The following is an 18,436-nucleotide window of genomic DNA, read 5'->3' as shown; positions in this document are numbered from 1 at the left end:
GTCTTCTTTCCAACATACTTCTAGTTCCTTGAAGTTTCACCCTATTATGCCTCCAGTACATACAGCAAAGGTTTAAACATAGCATTGCAGCATGACAGAACTTCAAACACGGAGAAATAAATCAATGCATATTTGACTTTGAGCCATGATAGTTCTCTTCTGTTCATTGCTGATAGAAATTTCTTTTCTTTGAATTACACAATTCAAATCCATTTCTAAACTTCACATTTAACTTGCTAGCTGAACAAGGTGCAGTGAAAAATCATTGTAGCATTAGCTGATTTTTCCTGAGGCTAAAAGACCTTCTCGAGTTATTGGTAGCTCTTGAGAAGTGCCAGAAGACCTGCTTAGTACTGTGGCTTGATGAGGAAGTATGCAATACCATTTCTCTAAAGTCAGTAAGAGTAGGCAATTTCTTGTAACAGACACAGAACCACTTCTTTTTCCAAAGTCATAACATATAGCAAAACTGTCTACTATTGCTTTAATCTAAAAACTGGACATGAAATAAAACAATGTAGAAGATGGGTGGCTGGAGCTTTGCTTCTGAATCACACTGTGGCTTTTTTCTTTTTTTTCTTCTTGAAGTATCATCTGTAATTAACTGGAATACAAAACCAGATTTGGGCATGTAATATGAGAGTGAGTAGTGCTCTCAGGTCCCTTAGGTTTCTTTTTAGAATAGCTGTACTCATCTTGTTAAGTGGCCTCACTTTTTTTCTTCTTTTCAAAGTTTGTGTTACTGAATTGTTCAGAGAAAGTACCAGAAACAAAGCATCTTGTAACTCTGAGATAGAATTGAACAGATTTGAGCAGATTTAGGTCCTTCAGTTCAACCTTTCAGTTTTGCTTATTTTGGTCCTAATGGACAACTTTGTCTCAAATTTCAGGAAATGTAACAGACACAGGGAGAAGTATTTCTCAGCATTATTTACTTTTTGGTTGTCCTGCTGCTGCTGTGACTGCTGATACTGACCTGCTCTGACCTGTTGTTTATAAATTGTGTGTAGATCTTTGAGCCTTCTTCAGTGTTGGAAACCTCCAGACCTATAAAAGTCTATGAAAGATATTTTCCCTTTAGGTCATTCCCTGGCCAGTCTTTCTCCTCCCGTTTGATCTATTATTCTAAACAAAGTTTCTCAGAAGAATTATTCAGCATGGAGATATTGCATTTGGAATGCCACTGGCATCAGTCTTGTCCTTGGCCCCTTCCATTTCTTTTGGTCAAAAAAATCTATTTAGAAGTGAATTTTTAACTCCTCCCATGTGTTTAAGAAGAATGGAGACACAAAACTACACAGAAATGTTGATGGATTATCTTCAGCAGATATTTTCAGGTGTTAGAACACATCAAGCTGTGTGCTAATTGGCATCTACAGTTTATCTTGAGAGCATACATTTGTTTTCTGACGATCTTCATGACTGACTGCTGCAGGGTTTGGTTGCGGTTTTGTTTTGCTCTAGTCTTGTCTTTGACTATCCAGCTCCATCACCAGCACTTTTTGAAATTGCTTTTGTGGTGTCTCCTTGGATCTCTATATCTAATTTAAGTTTGCCAGTGGCTTCTCTTAGTGCCTTTTTCATGTCATTTGTGTCTGTTTGAGGGATTAGTTTTTGTTGGTATTTCTTGAGGATAGCAAAGCCTTTACCATGCTGTTCAACACCATTTCCCTCTCAATTAATTTCTCTTTGATCCAAATATATATTAGAAGGTAATTAAGTTTCACTGTTTGCTTTTTAATCCGTTTCTGAGGTTCTCTGCATAGCAGTTGAAATGTACACTTAAACTGAAAACAGCCTTCTTCCCTTCTTTTTTAGTGTTCCACATATTTTCAGTATTGAAATCCTATTAATACAATTTCTGTAGAAAAGGATTAGTGGTAGAGTGAGTTCAGGTAGTGTAAGGTGAATGACAAATACAGGATAGAATATAAATTCAGTTGGCCTTGCAGAGTGTTGCATAGTTATCATTTCAAAAAAATATTTTCAGTATAACACATTATAGTTATTATTCAAGTCAAGTGAGTTGTATCAAAATCATGTTTTCATTTTCTTAAAGAGGAACTAAATTTGCCACTTTAGAGGTATGTCTATGTCATATCTCCTTAACTATTCTTTAGTCCTTGAATTTTTATATTGCTGTTTCTGTGGTTTGTGTATGCTCGTTTCAATGAGAGCAAACGTAAACAAGAGTGATAACTAAGATATTGCAGTTGGAGTTCTAGTAACATTATCCTTCCAGCATGACTTTTAGCAGAAAAGTGACTGAGTGCTCCTGCAGTAATGCGGGTGGCTGAGCCGCCCGTTTCACTAGTGAGGGTTGGGAAGGCTTAGATTTAGCAACAGAGGGGCTGAGAGCTTGGTGGAAGAGACAAGCAAAATTAGGTTGCAAAGAAAATGAGAGTAACTCCACATATTTGGGTGAAAAGATATAAAGGTAACAGTATTTTATTATACATTTGCTTCAAAGCATTGCTGTTCCTTATCCAAGAGGCATACTCTGCTAGTGGTTTGGATTTACGACATACTCGTTAGCTGAAGATAAGTGTTTTCCCAAATTTAAGAATTTTGGTGGAATTGGAAAAAATAATCAAAACCTGCATAGTTTTATTCTTTTTAGACCTTGTTACTTTTGAGAAAGGGGTAGAAATAGTACAAGTTTTTCAGCTAAGGGGAAAAGGGAAAACAGACTAAAAAGCAGGAATGAAGTACTTCGCTATTCATATCACTTTCTTGCATAACGCAGCATGTAGCATCATGTTGTAAAGTAATAAAAGAAAGAACAGCTTAGCTTCTAAACCTTGAAATGAAAATTTGCTATTTTGCTTGAATGGTCTTGACAGTTGTTTCAGGACTGGCAATCGTAGTGCAAGAAATGAACTAAGAATACTGACGTAAAACCACCAGAGAGTCCCTGAGTTTTGAAGAGAAAATGATAAGGCAATAACAGGCAGCTCCTTGGAAGTTAAAGCCATTTTAAATAGAAAGAGCTCAAAGGATTAATCTCTTCTACTGAAATCGTGAAATATAGTGGTAATAATTCTAGTATGCACGGTCATTAAAATAAGATTTCACAAGTAGCCAGAGGAAATAAATACGTTATGCATCATTTTTCAAAAATCTCTCTAACTCTGAAAATCAGCCATGGGCTGCAGAACAGGAACAATATTCAAATACTAATGAAGCTTGAAAACTTCTGTAGTTTCTTCTTTTTGGCTTTGTTTTGTGAGAGGAGAGATTAGTACAAGAAGATAGTATTTTATATTGGACTAGCTTATGTAGCCAAGGGAAGAACAGAAAGGTTTCTACCAGACAAACCTTTGTGTTTGAGGTGGTTTTTTTTTTAATAAAACCAAGAATTTATTTGATACTGAAATAAAAGTTTTGTAAGTACTGCATGACAAAAACTTTAAATTCATATTTCATGTCATACTGTATTCTTGTTCCCACCTTAATAATAATAGTATTATTAATATTTTTGATATCACGCTGACCCCATAGCATCTTTATTGTCTATGATTTAAATTAATGTGTATGTTTTACCATTCTCTTTGTACCAGTTCTTACATAATGCTCACCAACATTCTTACTAATGCTCTAAAAATTCAAAATCACTGGCACCGTGCATTTGTAGGTGGCAAAAATTAAGAGTCGCAAATAATGATAATTGCAATCACTACTAAAGAATGGAGCAGAGTCATAACATGATTTAATGGTTGGAAATAATTACTAGAAGAAGTTAAGGGGAAATACTATCTAAAGAGTGTAGATAAGCAATTGCATCATTGGGTAGAGCATGTAGGAGCATCTCCATAAATTTAGTTCTTTAAATCAAGACAGAATGTCTTGCTGAAAAATATGCTGTACTTCAGCTGCAATTCATTGGGCTTGATTGAGGTTTTTACTGTGTGAAAAAATCTATGTTCTTTGTGCAGAAAATCAGAGGAGATGATCGTAACAGTCCCTTGGGCTCTACAACCTATGAATTGCTCTCAAAGCTATTCCCTTCTGAATTTCTTCTCATTATTCATCTCTCTTTTGGCTTGTATTACTTAAACCCTCTATGCTAGAGATACACTAGCTAGAGATATTACAGTGTTTTAGACATAGCATATGTGTGTATATATATGAATGCACATTTAATACAGATGCTCAGTCTTATATAGAAATCAAATTAAAATGTGGTTTTGTTGGAGTATCACCAAAAATAGTGATTTTTTTTTTCTTTGTGGGAAGAGGAAATTTAATGGAAGATATTTATTTAAATTTGTGTGTCTAAAAATGAGGTTTCCTGTGTTTGTGTAGGTGAAGAAAGAGGGCCACCTCTGCATAGTTTTTAGTAAGACTAAGACCTAAACTGCAGTCTGGAAATATGCTCTGTCTCTCTTCACTGAGAAGTCAGGAGGGTTGGCTCCTTTTGTAATGTGCCTCATGAGAGGAGGTCTGAATTGGGGCCTTTTCCTTAGGAAAAAGTAGCTCAGGCAATTTCTTCATAGCTCTTAAATAATTAGCCAGTTGAAGTGTGAACATATGGGAGCAGTGAAGGAATAAATCACCACAGCAGCAGCTATATGAGTTCTTTATAGTATTCCAATTTTCTGTCTGTTCCACACTGCGCAATAGAAGAAAATGTTCACTTTATTTCAGTGCTAATAGTTGGCAGTATGCTCAAACCCAGTAAAATTAATGAGAAAATTATTATGGTAGAGAAAGAGCAGTCAGTTTTCATCTAGTGCTTAGAAATGATGGATCTAGGATAAAACTGCCTTCTACAGAAGACTTTGGGTTTGGCCATGATGTTTTTCACAGCCAACCCTTGTTGTTCAGTAACCTTTCAGTATCTAAGTGAGCTTAGGAAATCTTTTGATATGTTTTATAAGAGGGGTTGAAGCTTGAAGCTTATGTGCTTTTGTTTTCCCTTGTCTCAAAATGTGAAAGAAGCATTTATGTTAATAAATCCTTGTTTGCATTCATGTTGTCCTTTCTTGAAGGCAAAGGACTATTCATCAGCGTTCTGCATCTCGTTGCTCTTTTCAGTGTGCTCAAGCATGTCTGGAGAGGGGCTGAGGTGCCCTTGGCTCCACTGGAAACATTATGTCATCATCTCAACAAGACGTTGTGATGCCAGGAAAGGATCAATACTTTGATGAGCAGCTGCTGGCTCAAAACCACGGTGTTATTTGATAAAGGACTGCTTGGAACACTTGGCAAAGCATTTCCCATGGTATGAAGCTTTAGGGACTTGATTTGTCTCTCTGCCTAGGAAACTGAGTTGATTCATCTGTAAATACGTGTCTGCCAACCTCAGATAACAAGAAAAATCGCACCTTCTGCCCACGTTAGGCTTCAGCCTTTCAGCCATTTCAATAGTATACTTTTTTTGTGAAAGACTGTGTACTTCACATACCAACAATTAATTCAGATGGCAAGGGAGGAAAAGATTTTCACCTTTTTCCTGCTGCCGACCACCAGACAAGCCCAGCATTTAGCCCGTATGGCCGCCCGGCCCCGGGAGCGCTGTGTTGCGCGGGGTGCGAGGGCTGGCAGCCCCGCAGGAGCTTGGCTGCCAAGGGGCATAGTGCCATGGTCCTTCCATCCGCCCCCCGCCAGGTTCCCTGCCAGGCGGCAGTGCCAGTCCCACCAGCGCTGTCTGCCCCAGGGTCTCCCGCTGAGACAAACCAGGGCAGCCCCATGACTCTGGGTCAGCGTGCTGCGGAAGGCAGGACAGTTAGAGCTTAAGGGCTCTCCGTTGAAACGCGTTCAGCTCTCTGCTCAGAAACAAGTCTCGGAAGAGATTAGGGTTGTTCAGGGTGCTAAAGTGACATTGCTTTGGGTAATACCACAAATAGTAAACAACAATCAAGGATTATGCAGCTGGCGAGTAAAATGGATTTTAAAATAGGGCTGGCAAAACCATTCGGACTCTTTCTATCTTCTTCATGCAGTCAGAGATGGCTGTAGCAGAATGGCTGTATGGAAGTCCTGTAGCTCCATATGAACAGCCTGTCATCTCAGGGGAAAACACCGCCGGACTAGATATTGCAGCTTCTTTTAACCCTCCTGTTGGCCCAAGTCCTAAGTAAACCAATTTGAGGATTTAGATGCCCAAAGACAAAGAATTATTTTTGTGAACGTTTTTTTCTTTTTTCATTGAAAAGGAAAATAACAAATCCAATAATCTATAGAAATAAGGAAGAGGAAGAAGGGAGGGCTCAGTGTCTTTTCATGGTATATAGATATGCATATCACTTTTGACATTAATTTTCTGTTTATACTCTGGTTAATAAGAACTCAGGACGCAGTGTAGTTTTGAACACCGGAACTGTTTTAACAGAGACAAGTTGCTCATTGGTGTTAGCATAGTAAACAGATATTTGCCTTAACAGAGGGCAAGGTTAACAATGTCAAATCATTTCTGTTATACTTGTTCAGGTCTAATTTGTCAAAAATGCTTCCTGGTTCTTCCTTGTGTTCTGGGATTCCAAAAATCTCAAAGAATTCATGTCCATTCTAGCTTAATTTAACTGTTATATATCACTACTGAAACATTGATTATAACATTTGGATTGTAAGAGCTTCAGATTTATTGACAAAAATGTTGCTTCGTCTTATTTTCTTCAAACCCAGACAACGCAGAACCTGCTTTTCATATGGAAATGATGAGGTTCTCTATATCTGGAAGGCAGAAACAGCCTGAATACTTATTTCACCTTAAAAGAATTGCTCAGTGTTTGTTTGTTATTTTGTTTCTTTCAACAGTGAAGCCATATGATCTTTTCCTCTGGCTGAAGAAAAGGCAAGAAACTTTGTCAGTGCTGTTGTGAAAAGCCTTTCAGAGCATCCATCAGCTCCCGCGAACTTCAGTGGGATTGTTCATCTCTTTCACACCAAGGAAAAAGGATCAATACCTGAGAGGTCTTTTGTAGGCCTGGGAGTCCTGCAGAAATCAGCCCGCAATAGGCATCTGTGGTTCTCTGAATGTTTATTCTTCCATGCAGCCTTTTTTTCTGTTGCCACCTGCTCCTCTGAACTGCATCGCTATAGATTTTTCCCTGGCAGGTCGGCCTCCGTGTACACATATACAACCCCTAGGAGGAACCGAACCTTGGTGGTAAGGTTGCACACTGCTCTGAGAAATACTGACTTTTACAAACGGTCCAGATACAGATATTATGGTTTCTAAGGACTGTAACCTTGAACAAAGGCATTTTTTTCTTTGAAATATTCTGACAACTTTTAATGCAGCCACAGGACAGAATAGCCTTGCGTGCATTTGAGGACTTTGGGATTTGTGACTTGGTTCTTTTCTGTTATAATTCATCTATTTCATTTGTCCTCTATTATGCAATAAAATGAACTCATTGTAGCATCACTCTGTAAGTGGCTCTCACTATCATTTCGTACAGGATAAATGCTTTTTCTCATCTAAGCAAGCAAAAATAAAAAACCTCTTACTATCCCTCATATGAAAGTAAAGTATCATCAAAGCCCACTGTCTGGGTCTCAGTTTTCTGTTGGCAAAGTATTGGACTTTCAACATATGTTTTTTCCTATTGAAGGAAGCACATAATTTGGGAGTGTCTTCCCACCTGCAGAGGAGGATCCAGGGAATGCTTTTCTTGTCACCAGTGTTTCCATCCTGCACACTACGATAAATGGGGTTTTGCAGTTACTGATAATTCCTCTTAGAGAAAAAGCAAGCGGTTTCCTCTGAGGTTGCTATTAATACATCATTATGAGATTATGATAAGAGGTCTCCCTGGAGTCTGCCAGCAAAACAGCTGTTGGAGCAGATGAGTTGGTACTACTCAGTGGTGTAACGTGCTGGTAATCTCATTCTTGAAGATCAAGTCAATTAACATTTGCAGGGTGTCCAGGTGTCAGTCAGCTGAAGACCAAAGAGTTCTGCCATGATGTTTGAACCTGACATTTTTTCATATCAACATGACTACTGGGCGGCTAATGTGAATCTGCATTTTTGGAACTTACCTACTTTGATAGTCATATTACTGTATTGGGCGACAAAGTCTGTGTATTACAGTAACCGCAACATTGACAACATTAAGATTATCATTGAGAAATTATACTCTGGAAAAGGAGAAAAATAGTCCTTCATGAAGTTTGACGAGCACATCCTACTCTAACCCACACTCAGAAGTATTGCCCTTATGGATAGGAGGATGATTGGAGGGGGGATGTCTGCTTGAGATGAGTAAAAAATTCTGCGTGTTTGTTTATCTATTTTTCAAGTGTCTTTTTGTCAATTCATATCTTCCCTGTACACACTTTCTGGAGATTTAGCAAAAGAATATTGACTTAAAAAAGGATTTTTCCTAATCCAGTGCTATGATAGCTGCGCCCATACAAACCCATTTGAAAGCTTCTTGAGCAGCAGTAGTAAGAACTGTGCCAAATATATTCAGCTGTTTACTTTCGAGCGAAGCAGTGCTGCAGCGATCTTGGCATATGGCCCCCACTATTTGAAATCTGAGGAAATCCCCACTGGGCCTGAGACCAAACACTTTCTTGCAGCCATTTGGTGGGCTTTTACTACTGCGGTGTTTTAAAAGGCTGATGGTTAGCAGCCTCTCACTGCTCAGGAATCCAGCTGAGCTGCTTCACAGACTGCTGTTCAGCTTGCCTTGGTTGCAAACACAATTCAGCCACTCCCAGCTGTGTTCTGCCCACTTACAGCAATGATTAATTTCTTCCCAAGACTTCAATATAAAATTCATCTGCACTGAGTGATGTGCAGCGCTTCTGTTGCTCTTTGCTACGTTTTTTAGTACCAAGGCAGTGAATGATTGTTTTTTCACATCAGAATTTTCAGAAATACTCTCTCTTGCATTCCCATTTTTATTCTAGTGGCCCTACAGAAGCAGGCTGAAAACAAATCTGTCACTGAACATTATGTTTTTATGTAAGAGGCATCTTTTAATCTCTTTAAATAGTACATACTATATAGAGATTAATATGTAATTAGAACATATTAATAAAAAAGTGTAAAAAAGTCTAAGTCAAAACTGCTTTCCTTCCTGATTATTCATTTTTCACCAATTTGGTGTTTCTAACGTGTTTATTCTAAGCAGGGCTCAGGGCATTATAGGGGTTAACACATGATAATGCCAGTAAAGGGTAGAAAAATTGATTATAGACTGTGAAGTTTGTAGGCCCAGCACCTTCCACATTTGTTCAAAATAATTATGGGTGCCAAAAGTAGCATCCCCCCAACTTCTCACAGCAACTGCACTGCTGCAGTTCAAAGTAGTGCCGCACCATAGAGAGACGTCAACTGTACTGCTGCCCGAGGAATGAAGAAGTATAATGATTAAAAAACATTCATGTTGAACGTCCTAGAATATTGTAAGAAAGAAAGCTTCTGTAATTGAAACATGTTCCAACAAGCCATGAAACTACTCTGAAAGTTGCATCATTTCGCATCCAAGAAAAAAATCTTACAATCTGTTGAACATCCACTGATTTGATGAAAGATTTTAGCCACCCAGAAATGAGCTGGATTTTGAAGCATGATGGAAGGACCTGGCTGTCTGAGACGGCTTTCCTTGGGCGCCGCAAAGGTCAACAGAATTCCAAGCCAACCATTTCTCCAAAACAAATAGTAGCAAATGAGATTGCATCTTAGGGACTGCATTGTTCGTGCTATTTTGTGCATTTGTGCTGGGCAATGCCCTAAAACAATCAACAGTGTTTACTTCTGAACTATTCCAGGCTACAAAAACTCATGTAGGATTTGATCATTCACTAGTAGCCCGCTCTAAACAAGATATTTAGTTTGCAGGCTGATTTTCTGCTTCTACTACCAGTTTGCAAATATTGATGACTCCAAGGAAAACAAAAGATTATGTCCTAAAGAGGAAAATACATTATGCCGTCCTAATTCATTGGTAGACATAAACTTGAAATTTGATGTGCTTAAGCAGTTTAGCTATTACATCAGCTTGAAAGTAGCTTCTTTGCCAAATTAAAGTGACACAGCACTTCTGTGCTTACCATGCTCCTGTATGAGTCAGAGATTTTGCATAGAAGATGCATCCACCCATGGGTTTCGCTTGTGGAAAACTTCCATGAGAGAATTCTGTGTACCTGCTCTTAATGAAATAATATGATACCTTTTTGGTTTTAGTCGCATTGATTGAAGGCTTATTGAGTCATTAATAACAATGTCCCAACAGCACAGGGTAGTAGGTGTGGTTTAGATAGACTACACATAAGTGACCAAGCAATACCCTTACCGTGAGCTGGAACACGTAAAAAGGAGGATGGATGGTAAGATAATACTGCAAAGATATCCTAGAAGGACATTTGACTGAACACACCCTGCCAGCTAATGCTTCTGGATTCCTAAACCAAAAAGAGGAATCTTCCGCACAGGGTTAAAAGTAGCTGATGTTGACACCTACCTCCTTATGGCAACAGCATCTTTGGCTCTGACACCATGATAATGATGAATGTGATTCTGATTTCACAGAACTGCCATTTCACCAGCTGTCCATTACATCTTTCAATAAAAAATTGATATGAAAGGAATCAGAGACTCTATACTATTTACATAAGGTGGTGTAAAAGATCATTTGTAGGAGCGGACAAATAAGCAGTATGTGTTGTATAATTGGTGGATTGGGGAAGAACAAATCATGAGGTAAGTTACACAGCCAAATACTGATGCTGGAGAGGGTGTCTCTGTAGATTCAGTCCCAGATGGGTTAATACAAGATTTACTTAGGCATGATAACAGCTTCACTGTTGCAAAACTGTTAAAAAACAAGATACTTTTAATTTGGTGGTTAAGAAAATGTTTCTACATTAGCTGCTGTCTCTTGAAGGTATTGAGTTATCAACTTAAGGGCATTATAATTCAGCCATCATTTTGCTTGAAACCTGTTTGCGTTTTTTTGAATATTTGTACTGTAGCAGGAACTTGAAATGCAGTCATGAAACTGAAATGGCAGGTAGTGGCCATCAACTCTGAGTTGCTCTAAACCCTTTGATACAGAGGAGTTATCTTCTGCCAATTGCCCATGGAGATTCGGAGCCTGGAAATTCCTCGAGTGATACGCAAAGGCAAGTAAAGGCAGGAGAGGGTGTGTTGTTGTTTTGGTTTTGTTTTTTTTTTTTTTTTTAATATAATGCTTTCTAAACAATGGAAGCTATTTTACCAAGCAGTGAAGCTGATAAAACTATAAAAGTGGTCTGGCCTAGTAGCCCTGTGCCAAACCTAAGTTTTGAACATACAAGGTAATTGGGTCTACATTAGCAATTTGGTTCAGAGCAGTAACACGGTTTTGAAACAAATCCCTTGATTTTCTCCATTTACTGTGTATTAGTTCAGTTCTGAGGACAGTTGTGGTACGTGTGAAACAGATTCTATTTGGAAGGGAACTAAATCAGCGAGGTTGCTTCAGAAGTGCTGCAGTGCTCTTTAGGAACTACACCACCAAAAGGTCTTCCAGTTTGTGCATATCACTTTTCCCTGATCATTGAACCATCTGTGTAGCGGAGATGTTTGGCCCAGGAAACTAGCTGACATCTATATCAGGGTGAACCTCCTGAGCCTCATATAAAATGGAGATGTAAGGACCCTTAGCTCATTTTGATTGTACTTCTAGTAGGGGAGAAAATGTGTCTAAATGACTAGAAGTTCTCTTGGCTAAAACATTAATCCCAAGATTTAGGTGAGGAAACTCTGAGGTCTCCCTGCTAGAGAGTGTTATCAGACGTGGGGAGCGATATTCAATTGCCTAAACCTAGGCATTTAGTGCTATTTTAGATGTGGTACAGCTGTAGGGCATCCACCCTAGCTACCAGCTGCTGCTTCAGAGGATGTGGGTCTTTTCTGAGGCCCCGTGTCATATCTGCTGTCCCAGACAGACATCTTGGCTACCCAAAGCCCTCTCGATTGTCTCTTGGCACTTTGTTTTCAGCAAAGTTCTGTTCTCTCTGATAAGAATGAGCTTCAGCACCCAGGTGTGTGCTAAACAAAAAGATCTGGAAAAAAAAATCTACAGCTTTGAACGATTAACTCCACAAATCAGACCAGGTTAGAAATCCAATGGCTTCCATGGCTTGGGTCCAGACACGACATTTTGGTGTCTGTCCAGAAAGTGGAACGGGTAGGGAGTGATGGTGAGGACTTTAACTTGAAGTCTGCTTTACCCACAGGTGTTTATGCCTTTCCAACGAGCAAGCTCATACATCTGAAACCAATTTTAGGAGGCAATACTCTAATGGTCTCATTAGGCTGTATCTCACTTTCTGTGAAGCAAGCATTATTTATTTTCGTACATCATACTCTCTGTACAGCTAAATAGGTTACCAGAGAGAAGAACACAGGAAGGAGAAACTTTTAAGGTTTCTAGAATTAGCAAATTAAGTTTCAAAGGTAAAGAAGTCTAGGTGCCTTATATTTAAATTGCTCTGAGGTGTGAAGCAATGGGAAAGTTATTAACATTGTTATTACCCAGTGAATTTGGAGATTCAAGTAAATGTTTTTTTACCTGTCTGTACATGCACTCATATGCTTTGTAGTCATAGTGTCTTCAGAGAGTGAAAGGAATTAATGTCGTCTCCAGTTCTATTTTGCTGTTACTCCTGTTGCTTTTCATCTGATAGTTTTCAGAGAGCCATGCTGGTGTTGAGTCAGTTATGTAGGAATAGTTTGTGTGTTTTAACCCAACTTCAAGCTCTGTTGCTGTCGACCCTGCTATGTGTGTTTCTCTAATCAACTGCATGCAACATTGCTGTCTTCTGAAACAGTACATTGTGAGTATGGGGTTTTGTGCTGGTAAAAAAGGGAAGATGTAGGTTTTTCGTCTCCTCTTGCTCTTGTTCTGTTTGTAGTTGGGTGCTGTTGGGTTCTGCTGATCCTATAGTTGCGTTTCTGTTTTTTAGTGAGACAGTCCGTAGCACACTTCTCTATTTCTCTCTCTCCACTTCATGTTCTATCCCACAGTGTTTCAAAACACATCCTTTCAAAACCAGAATGATTTGTGATGTTGAGATTATGAACCATATGGCATAGTAAGTCACATTTTCTCAGTAGCAAGTGGTTGCTGGCTGTGAAAGGCAAAGATAGCATTGCATTAGCTTCTGTCCTAAGAATTCTAGTTACAGTCTAAAACTTGCTTAAAAACACAGGAGGAATGAAATGTTGTACAAGTCCATTTTGGACTAAATATTTTTTTCAACTCCATACCATTTCTCTGGTTTCTATTATAGTTGCTGTTCCGGCCCTTCATAGCTTCATTGTATGCCCATCCTACTGTGACAGAGGAGGAAGTTTCTCACAGCTAAATCTAGTATGAATGTGTTATTGGTTCAAGTCTAGTTATTGCATTTCTTTTTCTAATCACAGCAAAGAATCTCCCTTTAACAATGTAATCTCTTTTCCTGCCAGATTGCTCTTACAGATACAACCATAAAAGCAATTGGTTTGAATGGTTCCTTTGCACTCAGGTTCTTTTTCAAAACATTGATTACTCCTAATTGTCATTTCTTAGCCACAGTGATTTAGAATTGTGTCATTCAGAGTCATGATTTTCACAAAACTATTCACATTAAACCATCTTGAGAGAGTTTGGAGGTGATTGATTTTTCAAAGCTTTGCAGTGAAGTTTGATTCATAGTTCTGACTAAATGAGCTGGTTGGCTAAAACCCTGTGCAATCTGTTGAAAATGTATCACTTTCATCAAAATCTACGATTTCTACAACTTGTATTTAGAATGACATGCAGACTAGTCAACTCTAAATATGCATCCGATAAAATGGTGTGCTCCCAATTAGTCAGCCATTGCTGCCTGGCTAGGCAACCAGCTTACAAATGTTTATCAGGTTACTCTTCAGTCTTTGATTTTTTTTTTTTTTTAGTATATTCAGAACTATCCCCAGGATGACTGGCATCCCTTTGGACAACTATGAAGTCAGGTACAGCAACGTTCCTTTGTTTGTTAGAATTAAATATTTAACTTCAGTTACAGATCCTACAAAGAGGATTTGTTCACCATTGCCCTCTTTTTTGGGTAGCTGTGTCTGATTTTATATTCTGTTCTTAGCTTTCCATTTAATTTTGATACCAGAAAATCAAAAAGAGAGGATGCCAATTCAAGTCAACATGCGTGCTGAGATGTCAAAAGGCAGAATGCAAAAATAGCTGTGCTTTGTGGATTTTATGCTAAGTATTGGCATGTATTTCCATTCTGGTATCACTGATTCAGACAACTTCGTACCAGCTGTCATCATCTGTCCTTCAGTAGTCAGCTGAAAAACAATCAAAGTTAAAATTACTCTATTCAGACAAGCAGCTTCAATCCATCTTTGATCTGATCATTCAGAATCTCAGTCTTTGAAAGAGAATTTCACCTGCATTTCTAAGCATTTATTTTAGGTTTATATTGTACTTTTAAAATATTGTACTAACCACAGAAAGTAACATCGTTAATTAAATCACATGAATTAATTAAACCAGTTTCAAGGAGACAATTCACTGGCATTTAGAGACAAAATCCCCTTTCCTTCTTCTACCTTTTACCACAAATGCAACTTTAAAAGAAACTACAACCAGGATCTTTGTCTTTGCAAATGTAGACACTATTAAAATATAAATTTATGCACCTCTGAACTTCCCAATTACATAATGAATCAATAACAAGACTGATAAGACTGTGCCCAAAGACTGATAAGATTGAGAAAACGTATGTTTTGTTGTTGTTTTTTTTTTTTTTTAATTTCATATACTCTTATCTTTTCTGAATTAATTTTGTTCTCTTAAAGGTATTGTGTAGGATTGGGTTTTTTTCTGCTAAAACTGAAATGGTGGGATACTTTGAATGAAAATATGACACTATCAATCTTGGGTATAAATCTTGAATTTTTCAACATAGACTTTCAGGAAAGTCAAGTCTGTGATCTCATGCTACTTGACTTCAAAATTACAGTATTCACAAGAACGAGAGAGTTTAATGCATCTTTTTTTTTTTTTTTGGTTTAGCCAAATGTCTTTGGTTGTGTCTTAGAACATCTCTTGCTCTTGCAAGAAGAAGGACCTCAAGATCCATCTTTAACTGCAATTATTCATAGTTTTGTAGAGGTACTGAAAAAAGCATGAGCTTGTGCATATCAGGTCAAAAATAGATGTCTTCCAAGAAAATTGGTATGCATGTTTGTGCATCAGGGTACATTTGATAGGTGATAAGTTCCCAAGGACAACAATTGACTAAAGCATTGGAGAACCTTCCAAATGTCAAGAAAGGAGCAGGAGTAACCAGTGGTTACTTTTTGGTAACTGGTGATTAGACATTTCACTAGCTTCTGAGTGAGCTCAATCTACCTGTGATCACTGGCATGGTTACCTTTTTAGCCAGAAATGACACATCAGTGTCATTTCCTCAGTGATAAGAAAAAAAAAAAAAAAAAAAAATTAAAATGATAATATAAAATAGGTTTGTGTTTCATCTGATTCAGTGTATATCAGCGAGAGTTTTAATCCTAGCAGCTACATGGAGTCAAAAACTTTTTTGAAGAATGTAAATTCTTCACAGATACGTTCCGATTTCTGTTTATGGTTTTTCAAGTTATTAACATTGGGAGGCTATAGATATGTTCAGTGATTCTTGGAAAATAAGGGATTTGAGTTTCTTAGATGACATTGCTGTTCAGATAATGTCGATTTCATTTTATTTGATTTTTTGTAAGATGATAAAGACCGTGGTGCTTACAGAGATGCTTCCGTGGTTGTCTAAGTGCTTAGTACTTTGGCTGGTTTTATGTGCTAAGTTAATTAGCCTAACTAAGTGTATCTTAGGCAATAGTTGGTCTGGAGTGTCCTTATAAATAATGGGGCTGTACTTCTCATATGGTTTTATTTGCTCGTGTTGATAACCTGACTATCTGTATTTTTACGTAGTCCCTGTATTGTTAATAAGGATATCAAGAACTGAAGGAAGTAAATTTTATTTTCCAGTGTAATGGTTTCCATATTGAGATGGTTTTATTTTTAAATTATTTCACTAGTTGATTACTTTAAGTTTGATAAATATGATCTCCAGATTTTTCTTTTCTGTTTCAGAGAATTCTGCTTTTGGTTTGGTTTACATTCTCTTTGGAAAGGGGCTGTTTCTACTGCCTCCATAGTCTGTGTGATTTTTTCCCCCTGTGTTTTCCTATTCTTTTACCTGGAGTGTTGATTAGTAGTTTTACAGTGTGTTCTGCTAAAAGTAGCATAAAAATATGTCTCTCCATCTTAAATGGAAGAATACTCTTACTTTATTCTTTATTTTATGAAGGCCACACTGTCTGGCATAAGTTAGAAGAGCCCTGATATGGATGAGAGCCCTGCCTGCTGAAGCAGAACATCAGAGAAGTGCTCTGGAAATAAAAGGTCCAGTTAAAATGGCTCAACTTAGCGTTCTTTCTCCCAACTTATTTTTAGACCTCTGCTTTGATGGTGGTAGGAATTTTTACATTAACAATTCTTTCATCCTGAAGCTCTTTTATTGCATACATTGAAGCCCACACTTGAAATTTGTCAATAGTGTCATGATGGTGGCACACACATGCCCTGTAATTGTGTAAAAGCAAAACCAAAACCAAACCAACCAAACAAACAAAAACAACAAAAACCTCCAAACAAACCCAGGCAGAGTTATAAACCTTAGAAAATCTTAACTGTTCTTACACTCAGTAAGTTATGAGAGTTAGTATATATGATGGAGGTTACTAAAGAACATGATACGTAGTTTGAACGATAAAAATTTGTCTGCCTACCCAGAGTTACGCCCTCTTAGACGTCTTCTTGAGAACTGGTCTATATGCATGGTTTTACAAAAAAGCCCATGGGCGTGCTCCAGGCAAGGTCTGCACAGGCCTGGAAAAGAGTAATTTTTCTGAGCTTTGAGGGACTGGAAATATCAGCAAAGCATAGTTTGCAGAGAAGAAAAAAATACTCTTTTATTAGACCAACTGATGTAGTTGAGGGATGGACAGAAGAGAGAAACTTTTGGATGTCACCTGCAGTTCTGCCTACAAGCACTGCAGGGAAAGACCTATTCAAGCATTCTTACCAGAGCCAAGCAAACATTTCTTATACATCCTCCTACACACCCTGTACCACTCAACGCCACCAAGAAGATAACAAATCTTAGATTCCTGTCTTGGTGTCTTAAAATAAAAGAACAAACAGCGGTTCTTGGCCTTTTCAAGTAATTACAACAATTTATCAACTTAAGACCAAAGTTGCACACTGCCAGAGAGCATTAGCGTTCTGTCAGACAGGAAACTTTTAATTTCGTTGTTTCTTGAAAGGACGCATTTGGATGAGAGGGAGTCTCACAGCTCCTCAGCACTCCAGTTGAGGCTAATAGTTACAGTAGGAATAAGGATCTAAACAAAAATTACAATTCAATACTTCTGTGTATATCTGTAGGTGGGAAGCACAGCTATAACAGCTTGAAACAAATCCTCTTTAGTGTTTTTCACAGTGATAGGTAGTTTATGTAGAGAATATGGAGGTAGGTTGTAGCTTTGGAAGAAAGGAAGGATTCTGTAACCTTCCATGGTTCAGGAACAGCATGCAACATTTCCCTTCACAAGAAAACACAGTATGTTCTGGATCCATTCCCACACCCTCCAGTACATCAACAGCTTTCTCTCAATTACCTTCTGGCTCAAGTGGATAAAGGGCTGCAATCATCCTTTTTGACAGGCCTTTAAAGACACTTTTTTTCCAGATCACTTCCAATAATAACTGTAATTTAAACTTTTATGATAAAAGCATAGAAGTGCTTTAAAATGGCTCAGGTATTTTTCTAGAGAAGATGATGTCATTCTTTCCATCAGCAGCAAGAATAGTCCACTCATGCTTCAGTCTTTGTTTGCTGGTAAGCAGAAAAGGAATTAGAACATTAGTCAATATTTTGATATTTAAAATGAATTATTTCCCTCTGTTCTATTATCTTTGTTGGTTAGTTTCTATTTTCCAAAGGTATTTCAATTGCCAAATTTGGCCTTCGGGTGTATTTACACTGTTCTAATGGGACTTGCGTGTGTCTACTTGAGAACAGAATTTGATTTGTGGGTAAGTACTTCAATTTGCCTAAGATGCACCGAGATAAAAATTTTTTATAGTTACCAAGCAGCTGTCTAAAAACTTTCTTGAAGCTTTTTCTCTGTGGAAGAAAAGAAATGCTTCATAGTTACCGATGGGCAGTAAAAAATAGGCAAACTGCCCCCAGTCTTTTCTTGATTTTGATTCCAGTTTTAAATTCCTGAGCAATGAATTAAAGTTTCAGTTCTGCACTAGCTGTCATTTGGACAAGGCGACGGCTGGCTCTCACATTCATGTTAAGGGACAATATTAGGAATATCTTTGCTGATCTTGAACTTCCTTCTCTTCCCTCAGTGGGACTGAACACCACTGCAGAT

The sequence above is a fragment of the Vanellus vanellus genome (assembly GCF_965231255.1).
Source record: "Vanellus vanellus genome assembly, chromosome: 1".
NCBI lineage: Eukaryota > Metazoa > Chordata > Aves > Charadriiformes > Charadriidae > Vanellus > Vanellus vanellus.
This window is presented reverse-complemented; position numbering follows the sequence as displayed.